At 33.8% G+C, this 14,070-nt stretch overlaps 1 pseudogene; it reads left to right on the top strand.

The window, feature by feature from the left end:
* The window catches only part of LOC107017504, a 29,870-nt pseudogene extending 18,743 nt beyond the window's left edge, over window positions 1-11,127 (top strand).
* The last annotated feature ends 2,943 nt before the right edge of the window (window positions 11,128-14,070 follow it).

Below are 14,070 nucleotides of genomic sequence, written 5' to 3'. Positions count from 1 at the left end.
TTTTTATTAATGAGTTTAAGTCTTCCGCATTACTTTCTGTTGATATTAAATTGAAATGTTAAGGTTTAGATCGGTTGGTTCGCTCACATAGGAGGGTAAGTGTGGGTGCCAGTCGCGGCCCGGTTTTGGGTCGTGACAATATTGCTATTAATGTTAATTATAAACACTCGATAGAAATGAAGAATAAATTATGCATTTGAAGATAGATTGTAAATAATCTTACAGAGTAATTGAGAAATAATGATCATTACATACAAAGAATTGCTAGTTGAAGAATCTTAGTAGTTATGTTGATTGACTAGCAGAAGGTTCAATTTATTGGTGAGGGATCGACTTCTAATGTGTAATCCCCTCTTACATTTTCACTTTCTCTGACCCTAATTTTATTTTATTTTATTTTTTAAAATAAAGAAGAATTTGTAGTTTGGAAAGACACCAACAATAATATGATGTTTTTTCTCTTGGAATATTTACGCAATTTGACTTGTCAGAATTTATTTTTTCCTTTTGATATTTATTTTAGTGTACCAAGAAAATAAATATGCAACATAGATTTGGACAGTGAAAGTTGAAACAACTGATGAAGAATAATTTGGAGCCGATTATCAAATCGAATAATAAATTAGTGATATTTAAAATAAAAACATGAATTAGCTAGGAAATTCATTATTAAAAAGTATATAGCTAATAGTGTTATTTGACAATTTTTCCCTATATATTTTAACAATTGAGTTTTCATGTTTAGTGATAGTGGGATTATTTTTTTGTAATGATAAAATGGAATCAAAAACATTTTATTTGGAAATAAAATAAAATTTTGTGAAGATTGTACCCGTTTGTGATACTTTATTTGTCGTCCAACACTTAAGGTTTAGAAAAGATAATACTGTTGCGAAAAATACTACAATATTGATATTAGATTGGAATTATAACGTAGTAAAGAACATATCACAAATACTTTGTCGTGGCAAGCCATTGCCTTGAAAGCGATTTTGGCTTGACTCCGATGGAAATCGTTATACCCGGTCGCTCCCCAAGGTTTCATTGTTACTCTCAAACACGTGCACTCATGGCTAAGAGTTTGGAGGTTGCGCAAAACCAAATGCCAAAAAATATTCAAAGAATATGATGAAAGGAGGGAAATTCTTTTTTCTTTTTCTCTATGGTTGATGTTGTATTTTTTATGCTCACAAATTGTCATTCTTATATAGATATTTCAAGAGGAGGAGTTTCAAATAGAAGTGTTAATTTTTCTTTTTCATTTTAAGAAATGGACTGTCTAGATTAATGGCATTAAAGGCCATTATTTAACTTTTATAGAAACCTCTTGTTTTTTTATTGGAACGGGTATGTTATCTCCTTTGAAACGTATTGTTGTTATTTCTTTGTATTAGACTTAATTAACATAGTTTGAATTAAATCAACTATAGTATTAACTTAACAATCCCCCACCAATGCAAAAATAAAGAGTAAGAAGTGACTTTTGGTCAACAGGAAGGAACTTGTACTTAAGTGTCAATATCTTTCAATTTGAATTAACAAATAGTGAAAACGGGACAACAACTCAATATCCACAAAGTGAAGTACTCTTTAACTGAATGAATATAAATTGAGATCTCAATAACACATACTATATCCTTAATTTTTAAGCAACTTCCGCGATACAAACAAAGTGCTTTTATGGTCATGCACACACACCTTAGGTCTTATGACTGCTCTAGAAAGACGACCCAAGTCTTTCATAATGGGAGACCATACCTTTACACTCACGTAGGTGACTCCATCAAGTCTATCTCAAATAGATCACCTTTCGGCTATAGAATCATTAAGAGAAAAATAAGCTCAACCATATAAAACACTGCCTCACGCATTAGGGATAGAAATGTGGTGTATATTGAGGCCTAAGTGGTCCACCACATTACCTCAATCAATGGTCTTTAGCCCCATCCCCCTCGACGTTTCAACGATTATTTTAGTTTCAAGAATAACACCCAGTTTGAACAACTGTTTAAATGCACTATGTCTGATGCGAATATGTCTCTTTTTTCCATTTTACACACTATATTTGGCAATTCCAATTACTGCTTGTGAGTCACAGTGAAGAGAAACTGGTGAAGCTTGTCTTCCCCACAAAGGCGTATCTGCCAAAAGATTTTCAGTCATTCAGTTTCTTGCCCTGCCAACTCGAGAGCAATGAATTCTGATTCCATGGTAGAATGTGCTATACAAGTCTGTTTAGAAGACTTCCACGAAATAGCGCCTGCACCAAAAGTAAACACATAGCCACTGGTGGAGCTAAGTTCATCATTGTCAGTTACCCAGTTTGCATCACAAAAACCTTCTTAAATAGCAGCAAAATTTGTTAAAATGCAAACACCAATTCATAGCACCTATCAAATACCTTAGCAACCGATGCAGAGCATTACAGTGTTCACTAATAGAATTATGAGTATATCTACTCAATTTACTAACAACATAAGCTATATCAGGCTCCCTATAGTTCATGAGAAACATTACACCCCGAATTATTTTAGCGTATTTAGTTTGACAAAAACTAGATTCATTATTCTTCATCAAGTGTATGCTAGGATCAGAAGAGTTCTCAATGGAACTACATTAAAACAATAAAACTTTTTAAACATCTTTTCATTGTAATGAGACTGACACAAAGAGAAACCATTAGGAGTTCTTTTGATTATAACTCCCAAAATTACATTGCTTCACCAAGGTCTTTCATTTAAAATTTAGAAGACAAAAAATTCTTAGTCTCATTTATAACATTCACATTAGGACAGAAGATTAACATGTCATCTACATATAAACATATAATGACACAATCTGAACCTATCATCTTAGAATAAACACTTGTATCAGATGAATTTACAACAAAGTCATTGTCCACTAATGTGATATTAAATTTTTCATACCATTGATTAAGTGCTTGTTTTAGTCCATACAAGGACTTTCTTAGTTTGCATACTTTATCCTCTTGTCCTGGAACCACAAAACCTTAAGGTTGAGTCATGTTGATCTATTCCGTTAAATCACCATTTTGAAATGCTGTTTTGACATTTATTTGATGTACCACTAAGTCGTGAATAGCGGCCAAAAAAATAAGAGTTATAATGGTCGCTATTTTAGTTTGCATACTTTATATACAAAATTACTCTTTTATTTCCCCGAATTCCTTTCCTTACAGTAAGTGGCGGAATGCCCAGTTCCGCTTGTTCTTGGCTATTGCATCTTCCCTGCCACAAAAACAACTTTCTTTTGGTTAAAACCCCTAATCACAAGTCTAGCCTTATATTTATCAATTGTACAATCAGGTCTCAATTTCTTCTTAAATATCCACTTGCTACTTATGGTCTTACAACCTTCAGTAATCATACAAGCCTCAAGTGTGATTAGGAACTGTGGAGTCTAATTCTCTTTTAATAGGCTCTTTCCAAAGTATAACATCTATTGATATCATTGCTTCATCATAAGTCTTAGAGTCTTCTTCTATTAAATAAATATACACTAATTCGTTATTTAAAATATTACTATCAAAATTTTCAGTTAAGAAAGTAGTGATAAAATCAGGACCAAAACATGTCTCAATTCTGCGATTCTTACTCCTTATAAGTTCATTTTCATGCTCATTAGAAATAACTCTAGAAGAAGGTACAACATGCGAATTAATAGACATAGACATAGAAGCATTTTTTTACGCACCACTCGGCACATTGTTTTTCAAACGAAAAATATACTCAAAAAATCCACATGTCTAGATTGACGAATAGAATGATCATTTAGAGACATTAATCTATATGCAACACTATTTTGAGCATAACCAATAAGGATAGTATCAGAAGTCTTAGAGCCAACATTTACTCGTTTAAACTCAGGTAGACCAACCTTAGCCACACACCCACAAACTTTCAGAAATTTCAAGTTAGGAGCAAACTCTTTCTACAACTCATATGAGGTCTTGTCTTACTTCTTATGCGGGACTCTATTAAGAATATAACATGCAAACAAGACTGCTTCTCCCCACAAATTGTTAGATAGACCAGAGCTTAAAAACATAGAGTTCGTCATTTCTTTAAGGGTTCTATTTTTTTGTTCGGCTAAACCATTTTTTTGGGGAATATATGGAGCACTAACTACAAGGATAATACCATTTTTCTCAAAAAAATCTTCTAGAGTTTTAGTACTATATTCACCACCCCTATCAGATCTAAGCTTCTAGATTTTCCACTTCTGCTTTGAATTTCAAAACATGCTTTCGGCTTCATCTTTGGACTTACGAAGATAAACCTTAGTGTATCTATAAAAGTCATCAACAAAAGTAATGTATTACTTTTTCCACCTTTGCTAACAGTGTTCTTGAGATCTTCTAAACCTGAATGTATTAGTTCAAGTAATTCATTCTTTCTACTAATAATAGATTTGGAAGGTTTCTTGGCATGCTTTGCTTCTACGCACACATCACATTTAGAAAAATCATTTAATTTTATCGTAGGAATTAATTCCATTTTTCTGAGCATTTTAATAGAAGCATTATTAACATGACCTAGTCTACCATGCCACAAATTATAGACTCAACAATATAAGAAGAATTTGAAATGCTTGCATTATTGACAATCTTTTGAAGAATGTTTAATACAAATAATCCTCCACTAAGATATCCCTTCCCAACAAAGTCTCCTCCACGAGACAGAATAATTTTATCAGCTTCAAACACAAGTTGAAGGCCTACTTTTTGGGAAGTGCTCAGGAAACTATGTTTCTACGGAGATAGGGAACATACAAAACATTGTTCAAGGATAATGTCTTTCCAGAAGATAATTCAAGGAAAACTTTTCCTTTACCCATTACTACAGCAGTAGTGGAGTTACCCATATATACAAACTATCTATCAGTAGACTCCTCAAAGTCATGTAATAACTCTTTATTGGCACAGAAATGCCTTGAAGCGCCTGTGTCTAGCACCCGGTAAATTTTATTTGCCACCATATTTTCCTCGACGACTGCAACAACAATCACTTCATTACCTTCAGAATGATTGGCTTGGACATCACTTTGTCCTTCCTTCTTTGATTTTTGCCCTTTTCATTGATAACACCTTACACCTTTGTGACAAAATTTTCCACAAACATTAAAAGATCCCTTAAATTTTTTAATTTGACTCTCCGGCTTATTGAATTGATTTTTCTTCTTCATAAGTTCCTTTTGCGAGACTTTCTTCTGTTTGCCTTTTAACCTGTCTTTTTCACAACAGAACCAGAAAATTAAACAAGATTAGCTTTAGGCGAATTAAGATAAAGTTCTTCCATCTTATCTTTGAGACAGTTCGCCTCTTCGGTCCTCATGTCACTTATAGGTTCTCGAAGGGTTAAATAATTTTTCTTATGTTTAACTGATTTTTATAATCACCCAAGATGGTGGAATTTTTTGTAGAAGAATATTAGCCTGAAATATCTCACATATCTTCATGTCCTCGTTGAGAACATCACCAGTTAAGTTCTCATATTCGTGAACTTGTTTCATTATTGGCTTATTATCAACCATTTGGAATTTAATCCACTGACAGACAACATATTTTTTCTTTCCGTCATCATCAGCACCATATTTCTTTTCCAAAGTATCCCATATTTCTTTGGCATATTTATAGTTTAAAAATAAACAAAACAAAGGATTAGACATATAATTTAGCAAATGTCCCTAAAAAATTTTGTTATCCTTTTCAAACTTCTTTTTAACAACATCGTCAACAGTTATAACATACCAAGAATTAGTATTAGTGTTAGAACTATTCATAGAAAGTTCTTTAAATAAAACATAATCAACTTCTAATTGTTCAAAGAATATTAGAAGTTTTTGTGACCATCGTTTAAAAATATTTCCATCCAAAGGCTCATGTTTTGACAATCATTAAAAGTTTTATTCAAAGAAATAGCCATTTATCAATATTATATGTTAGGAAAACCTCTTTCAAATTGTTAGGAAAAATACTACAATATTGATATTAGATTGGAATTATAAAGTAATAAAGAACTTATCACAAATACTGTGTCGTGGCAAACCACTGCTTTGAAAGAGATTTCGGCTTCACTCCGATGCAAATCGTTATAGCCGGTCGCTCTCAAGGTGCCACAGTTTCTCTCAAACACGTGCACTCGTGGCTAAGGAGGGAATTTTTTTCTCTTTTTCTTTGTGGTGGATGTTATATTTTTTATGCTTACAAATTTTCATTCTTATATTGATATTTCAAGAGGAGGAGTTTCAAATAGAAGAGTTAATTTTTCTTTTTCATTTTAAGAAATATATTGTCAAGATTAATGGCATTAAAGACCATTACTTCACTTTTACAGAAACCTCTTGTTTGTTTATTGGAAAGGATATGTATTCTCTTTTGAAACGTATTGTTGTTATATCTTTGCATTAGACTTAATTAACATAGTTAGAATGAACTCAACTATAGTATTAACTCAAAAATACATCTTTGAATATATTTTTTATCTCGTAGATAATTTTGATTCTGTAAAAACCATCATGAATGTGGATCAAACAAAACATTAGTGAGAACTCATAATTCTTCAAACATCATAAGTAAAAAATATTTGAAAAGAAATAAAGAGAGATTTATGAAAAGATGGAGTATACTTAAGTTTGTCCAATAATCTCTATAAGTGTTTGTAAGTTTATATGTCAGAATTTTATGAATGCACTCTCATCATCTTCTTCATCTGTAAAATTTGACTGATCTAGACACTTACAACATCCTTTTAAATTTTCATACTTAAACCTAACATTCTACTTACGAAAATTTTAGAATACATCGAAGTCTATTGGTAATGGAATGTGAGAATTTTGCAGCCATCATTTCTGATTTTCTAATCCATGACGTCGCGCTGAACATGCCAACACCATATCTTCTTCAACTATCTCCATTTTAAAGAAATGTTTTGAGTGTTATTTTAGAGGATCTAAATTACTTGGTAAATTATGATCCAATTTTTTTCTTCTTCAAATAGACATACCTTGCACTAATGAGTAGTTTTTAGATTCATAAAAAAAATTAATTTGATCAAATATGAATTGAACGAATCAAGACCATTAAAGGCGAATGATGTAAAAAGAAATATGCATTTTCTTTTTCATTGTTATTTTCTCATAAAAGTCATAGTATATAAATTATATTCACTTTCTTTAAATAACATTTCTTTTTATAGTAATAGTGTTTTTCTAAGAAATTGTTCATTTTTTCCAAGGTGAATTTGAATATTTTACTTAGTTTTAAAGAAAAAACATTCCAAAATTTATTTTGTAAAAATAGAAATGAATCAACAAGGTTACAAAACATTATTGAAACATTATTGATGTCGGCCTCCTGCTCCATGTCTGGAGGAATATCTATTGATTTTTCCTAACTCACAACACTCATTGTAGGACTAGGAACCACCATGTACTAACAAAAATCCAAATACATTGAATGGTTACCGTAACCTGAAACCTTTAATAGCAACCCTGATAAGTCTTGACCAAAGTTGTAGAAACTTTTTCCAACATTACATCCCTCAGACACTTACATAACTGCTTGAACATGCATAGTTAACCGAGGATGAATATCCTTCCTTAAGGATCCTCTTCCAGATGAGGTACTACTAAAATAACAACAACGGCAAGACTTCTTGTCTGCAAAATCCCTGAATTCCATGCGGCGCATAAGCTCCATTACCCCCTTTGACTGCTCTATGAAAAGAAGCTTCAGACAAGGTTGTTTGATAAGCTTCTTCAACGGATATAATAAGTCAAACTTCTCATGAATTGAAAAACTCTTATTCTCATCAGGTAATATCACCAAACCATGATGACACAAGGCATGAAATCTTTCCAAAAATCGATCTGAAATACCATCTTAAGTCATGTTCTCAAACTGAAGTTACAGGGAATGAACATGTTATTCTAGTATCGACATCAGACTGCCACCACTTCCTAGATAGCCCCCACATGTGAAAAGTAGTGTAATCCACTCTGTCGGACTCCACCAACTCCACATTTTGTAACATCTCATGACAACTCACAAGAAACAATTTAAAGTTAAACTTCAGTAAATCTTGTGTGTGTATATCTATCTATTTGGCGATAAATACTGCTTAGAAGGTATGAGATGACCCTATAGACACTTGATCTATCTTTACACTCTCTTGATAATTAATTTCGTCAAACGATCTATTTGACTATTCAGTGAAGGATTTGATCAATGAACATTTAGTTCTTTCAACAATGTCGAATGGATTCTCACCAATTCTTCAACTCGGATCTAACTAATAATACCCCAAATAAATTATAAATTTTAGTTAGGGTTCTAGGATACAATTTCTTTGATTCAAATTTTATGTATTGAAAATAAACTCCAACTAAGAAATAAATCTGAAGAAGGAAGAATATGTTACTAATTAATAGTTTGAGTACAATTTGTGAATTTTTTTATTCTTATGTAGGATAATTTGCACCTAAAATGGATTTTATTTGATCTTATGTAAACAGGATATGTGGACTTTCATGAACTATTTGTGGTCACAAAGAGTCCGCCCACATCTTGATCTATTTGTAAATGTTACATGAATTTATGAAATTTTCGAGATCCCTCTCTAAGGGATATAGTACCGTTTATATAGTGTGAGTTAGGATTAGTCTTCAAGGATTAGGATTAGTCTTCAAGAATTCTAAATGAAGTTGGACTCATCTTGTAGAGTCCCACACAATTTTGATGTCTACAAATGTCAAGTCTCTGTTTCATGAAGAAACTAATTTCTTTTTTAAATAACCTTTCTGTGCACATAGTTCACTTAACTCTCTTATTCGTTGGAGTTTATTGTTTGAGGTGTAATCAACGGTTCCAGGAGAGGTCTTAAGGGATCGCACCAACAGAGGACCCAAAAACATCTCCAAGCACGTTTCAGATTCCCATCCGAATGTAGACACATGATCAAATTTCTCGAAAATCCTCAATAGTACAACATATCTGTCATTGCAGATTTCGCGAGGCATGAAGAAGGTCTTGTGCATGCAAGCCTTAAGTGCAGATTGAGCATATTATTCATTGTTTACACAAGCTTACCTCAAATCATTAATTATTCATGGAGTCAGTTCGAATATTTGAAATAGATATGTGTTCCACCAACATAATCTAGCACTGCATCCCCTATAATTCCTAGCGTTAATATCATTGTGGAATATGATCCGTGAGTAAGAGTTTCAACAAGCCATGAAGGAGCATGGAACTTCTAAGTAGAAAGGTTTCCAAGTATCAGACATTAACTAGCTTCTCAAAATCAACAAAATCAATGTGCAACCTAATCAAATTCATAAATGGTAAAGTCCCTACTTCCCCACACGAGCTGAGGTAGGCACCTATTACTTCCTCAACCACATTAAATACTTCTTACTATTTCAAATCGTTTGCCTAATCCCACTCTACCTTTTTATTGAAGGCAAAGGGAACTCTTAGTCGAAGAACTTGAGATTTATCATCAGGAATGATTCACATTTGAAGATCAAATGGTTCATTATTCATAAATTTCATATTTTACGAGCGTATCCAAAGTTGCAAAGTGTAACCTTGGAAATGAATTTATTTTCTTAATTCTAAGTAAACCCTCGTGCTGATTTTCATAATTCTTAAATAGTTGTATACTAACATCACATTTGATAAAAGAGTCTCCAAGATTCCCAAGTGATTCCGAATGAAACTTCTAGAGGCATTTCTGTGTTGTCATTCCTTCCAAAATCTTACCAGTTGGGATACAAAGTTTTAATTTGCAATGATCGTAAAAGTATTCTTTTAAAGTTTATTCAGTAAATGCTTCCCCAATAAAGCCTAGAGGTTCTAGCACGGCAGATAGTTATTGTCAAAATATTCTTGACCTCGAGAATCTTATGAATTCTAAGGTATATACATATCGCAGTGAATTTGTTCGGCGGAGTTTGGGGATTCACTACCATTTGTGTAAACCTAGAATTCATAAGATTCTTGAAGTCAACGATAACTATCTACCGTGCTAGAACCTTTAGACGTTATAGGGAGAGCATCCATGCCGAATAAACTTTAAAAGAATTCTTTTGAATCACCACAAAGTAAAACTTTTTATCCCAACCGCTAAGATTTTCGAAGTAATGACAACAAAGAAATGTCTCTATAATTTTTATTTCGAATCACTTGAAAAGCTTTGCGACTCTTTTTTCATATATGCTATTAGTATACATTCGTTTAAGACTTATGAAAATTATCATGAGGTTCTTCTGAACATTAAGAAAAATAAAATCATTTCTAATGTTGCATCGTTCAAGCTTGGATGTGCCCATAAAATTCTGAGATTTATTCGTAATGAACCATTCTATCTTATAGTATGGACAATTGCTAGTGATAATCCTCAAGTTTACAACTTGACAAAAATTTGTTGACGCCTTCAGTAGAAATGAGTTGTAGGGTAAAGTATTGGAGATTAGAAACAAGAGAGTAGTTGATGTGGTTGAGGCACTAACAGGTGCCTACCTTAGCTCGGACGGGCAACGTAGCAGCTTTATCATTTATGAAATGGATAGGGATGGACACTGATATTATTGATGCACCTATCTTAAGGCACTTCATAGTGAATGCTAAGAGGCTAGTCAACGTAAGGTACTTATAAATCACTGCAACACTACAAGTTTCACGACCCTTCGCTGCTTGTTCAAACGCTAACTCACGGATCTTAAGTACTACATGACATTCCACGATGCTATTAGCACTTGAAATTTCATGGAGATGTAATGCTAGATTATGTTGTTACAACATATCTCTATTTCAAATATTCGAGGCTGATTACAAGACTAATTACGTATTTGTGGTCTACTTTTGTAAATAATGAATGATATACTCAATCTGCAACTAAGGCTAGACTACATGAGCACATTCTTCATGCCTCGCCAGATCTGCAAAGGCAGATATGTTATACAGTTGAGAATTTTTAGAAATTGGATATTGTGTCTACGTTTGGATGGGAGAGTGAAACTACTCTCCCAAATGTGGTTGGGGATGTTGTTAGGTACTTTATTGGTGCGATCTTTGTTGATTCTAGCTTTGAAAAAGATACTTAATCCATTTTTAAACATAAGGCCTCTTCTTGTATGTGCATCTCCAAGCATTGGGGAGATAAATACTACATAGAAGGTAAGAGATGACCCCAAAGGCACTTGATCTATCTTTATGCTCCTCTGATTAATTAATTTCTACAAAAGATCTATCAGACTACGGAATGAATGATTTAATCAACGAATATTCATTTTTCTTCTTCAATTTCTAACGAATTTTACCAATTAATCAACTCTGGTCGAGGCTAATCAAATCCCAAAAGAAATAATAAATATTTGTTAGGTTCAAGGAGACAAATTTTGTTTGTACTAAATCTTATTTATGGAAAATAAACTCCGACCACAAAATAAATATGATGAAGCAAGAATATTTTATTAATTAGTAGTTTGGGTACAATTATATCCCTCTCAAGATTCTTCTAACGAATAATTTGCACCTTAAATGAATATTATTTGATATCCATGTAAATAGGTTTCTATGGATCTTTTTTTTAAAAGTATTTGGTTATCAAGAAGAGTCTACCCACATCTTGATATCTTTGTAAATATTTCATGAATTTATGAAATTTTCAAGATCTCTCTCTAAGGGATATATTACTCTTATATAGTGTAAGCTAGGAGTAGTTTTCAAGAAGGCCTAATTGAAATTTGACTATTCTAGTAGAGTCCCACACAAATTTGATATCTACGAACGTCATGTTTTTTGTTGTAAAATCAACAAAGATCGCACAAACAACGAACCCAATAATATCTCCAAACACATTTTGGAAGTAGTTTTTGTTGGGTATGTAGCCAGAAGATGGGAAATAGAGGGAAAGAGAGGAATTTGAAAAGTTGAGAACTTGAACAGTTGGGAACTTGAAAAGTCCTCGTATGATATAATGAAAAGGCATTTGTCCCTCATCGGTGGTGGAAAGAAAAATATCAGAGTTTAAAGGCAAACGCAAAAGTCAAGCAAACATCATGGAGAAGATGGAAGATGCAGATGATTTGTATGCAATGACCTCGGAGTGTAACTTGGTTGGAAATCTCAAGGAGTGGTTTCTTGTCACGACCAAAAACGAGCCGCGAGTGGCACCCACACTTATCCTACTAGGTGAGCGAACCAACAATCTAAACCACAACGTTTGCCAGTATATCAATTTTGAATAGTAAATAAAATGCGAAAGATCCAAAACTTATTAACGTAATCAATTAAATGAATTTCTAAAATATAATACTTATCATCCCCCAAAATCTGGAAGTCATCACATCAAGAACATCTATCCTCAAATTACTAAGTCTAAGAGTATTTAAGAAACTAAAATAAGTAGAAAGATGGTCCATGTCCGAACTTCAATGCCATCAAGACGTGAAGAAGAGAATCCAGCCCGAGCTAGGAATAATAGCTCACCCTGAAATCTGATGTGCGGAAGACTGGCTAGAGTCGAGGACGAGTCGAAGTCAATGGTGCACTTGCTGCACTCCACAAAACAACAAGAAGAAAATAAAAGTAGGGGTCAGTACAAGGACCACGTACTGAGTAGGTATCATCGGCCAACTAAAAATAGAAACCAGTATATATTAAAAAATAGTATAAAACCAACTACAATACTTAACAGTTGGCAAACAACACGCACGTGAACCATAGACACAACAACACCATAATTGTTACACCCTCAATCACAACATTAAGCACACCTATATAGGACTCATTCCTCTACACCATACTCGTTTGGGAACTAGGTTCTTTGAGTTCGAGTATATTAAGTTAATTCAAGATTTCTTGCCTTTAATGTTAGTGTGTCGGAACGTGACACTCCGATCCCCTAATACTGTGTCGGAACGTGACACTCCGATCCAATATTCCGTGTCGGAACGTGACACTCCGATCCAATATTCCGTGTCGGAACGTGACACTCCGATCCAATAATCCATGTCGGAACGTGACACTCCGATCAAAATTTACCATTAATCAGCATTTATTACCACCACTTTTTCATTATTTAGTAATATTTCATCAAGCCTCCTTTATTCAAGGCATTACTTCGGTATAGATGGTTCAAGATTAGAATTTTGAACATTCTCATAATTTTATAGCCAACCACAAACCACACAATCAAAAACATGCAACCACACAATCAAGTACATAGGAGACTTTACAATATCATTCAATACATATCAATCGGTATTTAGAGTTTACTATCAAATAGCATTAAACAATAACCTACCTCCACCGGAGAATCAAAATCAAGCAAGCTACCTCTCCAATGACTTTGTTTTCCCTCAATACTTCGCTCCCTTCGTTCGTTTCACGTCTCCTCCTCTTTTTTTTACTTTTTCCCTTTTTCATATTATTTTTACCCTAATTATCATATAATCAATTATAAAAGATGGTAAAAGTAACCCACTATTTATTTTAAGGTTATCTCCTTTAACCCCCAACTAACACCATTATACACATTACCCCACTAATTTCATAATAATAATTATGAATAGTCCAAAACACCCCTAAAAAAAATTGGGCGGAAGTCTGACCAAGTCGGGGTTACCGATCTTGTGACGGTCCGTCGTATCTACGACGGTCTGTGCTGCAAGTCCGTCGTGAAGTTCAGAGAGTCGATTCCGGTACCCAGACTCCAAAAATTTAAGTGTTTTGGAACGAAGACCCTGTGACGGTCCGTCGTATCCATGACGGTCCGTCCTGCAGGTCCGTCCTGAAGTTCAGAGAAGTAACTCCAGTACCCCGATTCCCAGAGTTGAAGTGTTTTGGAACGAAGGCCCTCGACGGTCCGTCGATCCTATGACGGTTCGTCCTACTTGTCGTCGAGGGTAAAGAGAAGAGTAGCAGAAGAAATTACACAAGTATGGGACGACGGAGTCCATCACGGTCCGTCAGTACCATGACGGTCCGTCACGTGGTCCGTCGACCCAGTCAGTTTTTATCAAAAATAATTCTACTGTTCGAAC

Source organism: Solanum pennellii, chromosome 1 (genome assembly GCF_001406875.1).
Source record: "Solanum pennellii chromosome 1, SPENNV200".
NCBI lineage: Eukaryota > Viridiplantae > Streptophyta > Magnoliopsida > Solanales > Solanaceae > Solanum > Solanum pennellii.
The sequence above is the reverse complement of the archived record's forward strand: the minus strand, read 5'-3'. Positions and strand labels throughout refer to the sequence as shown.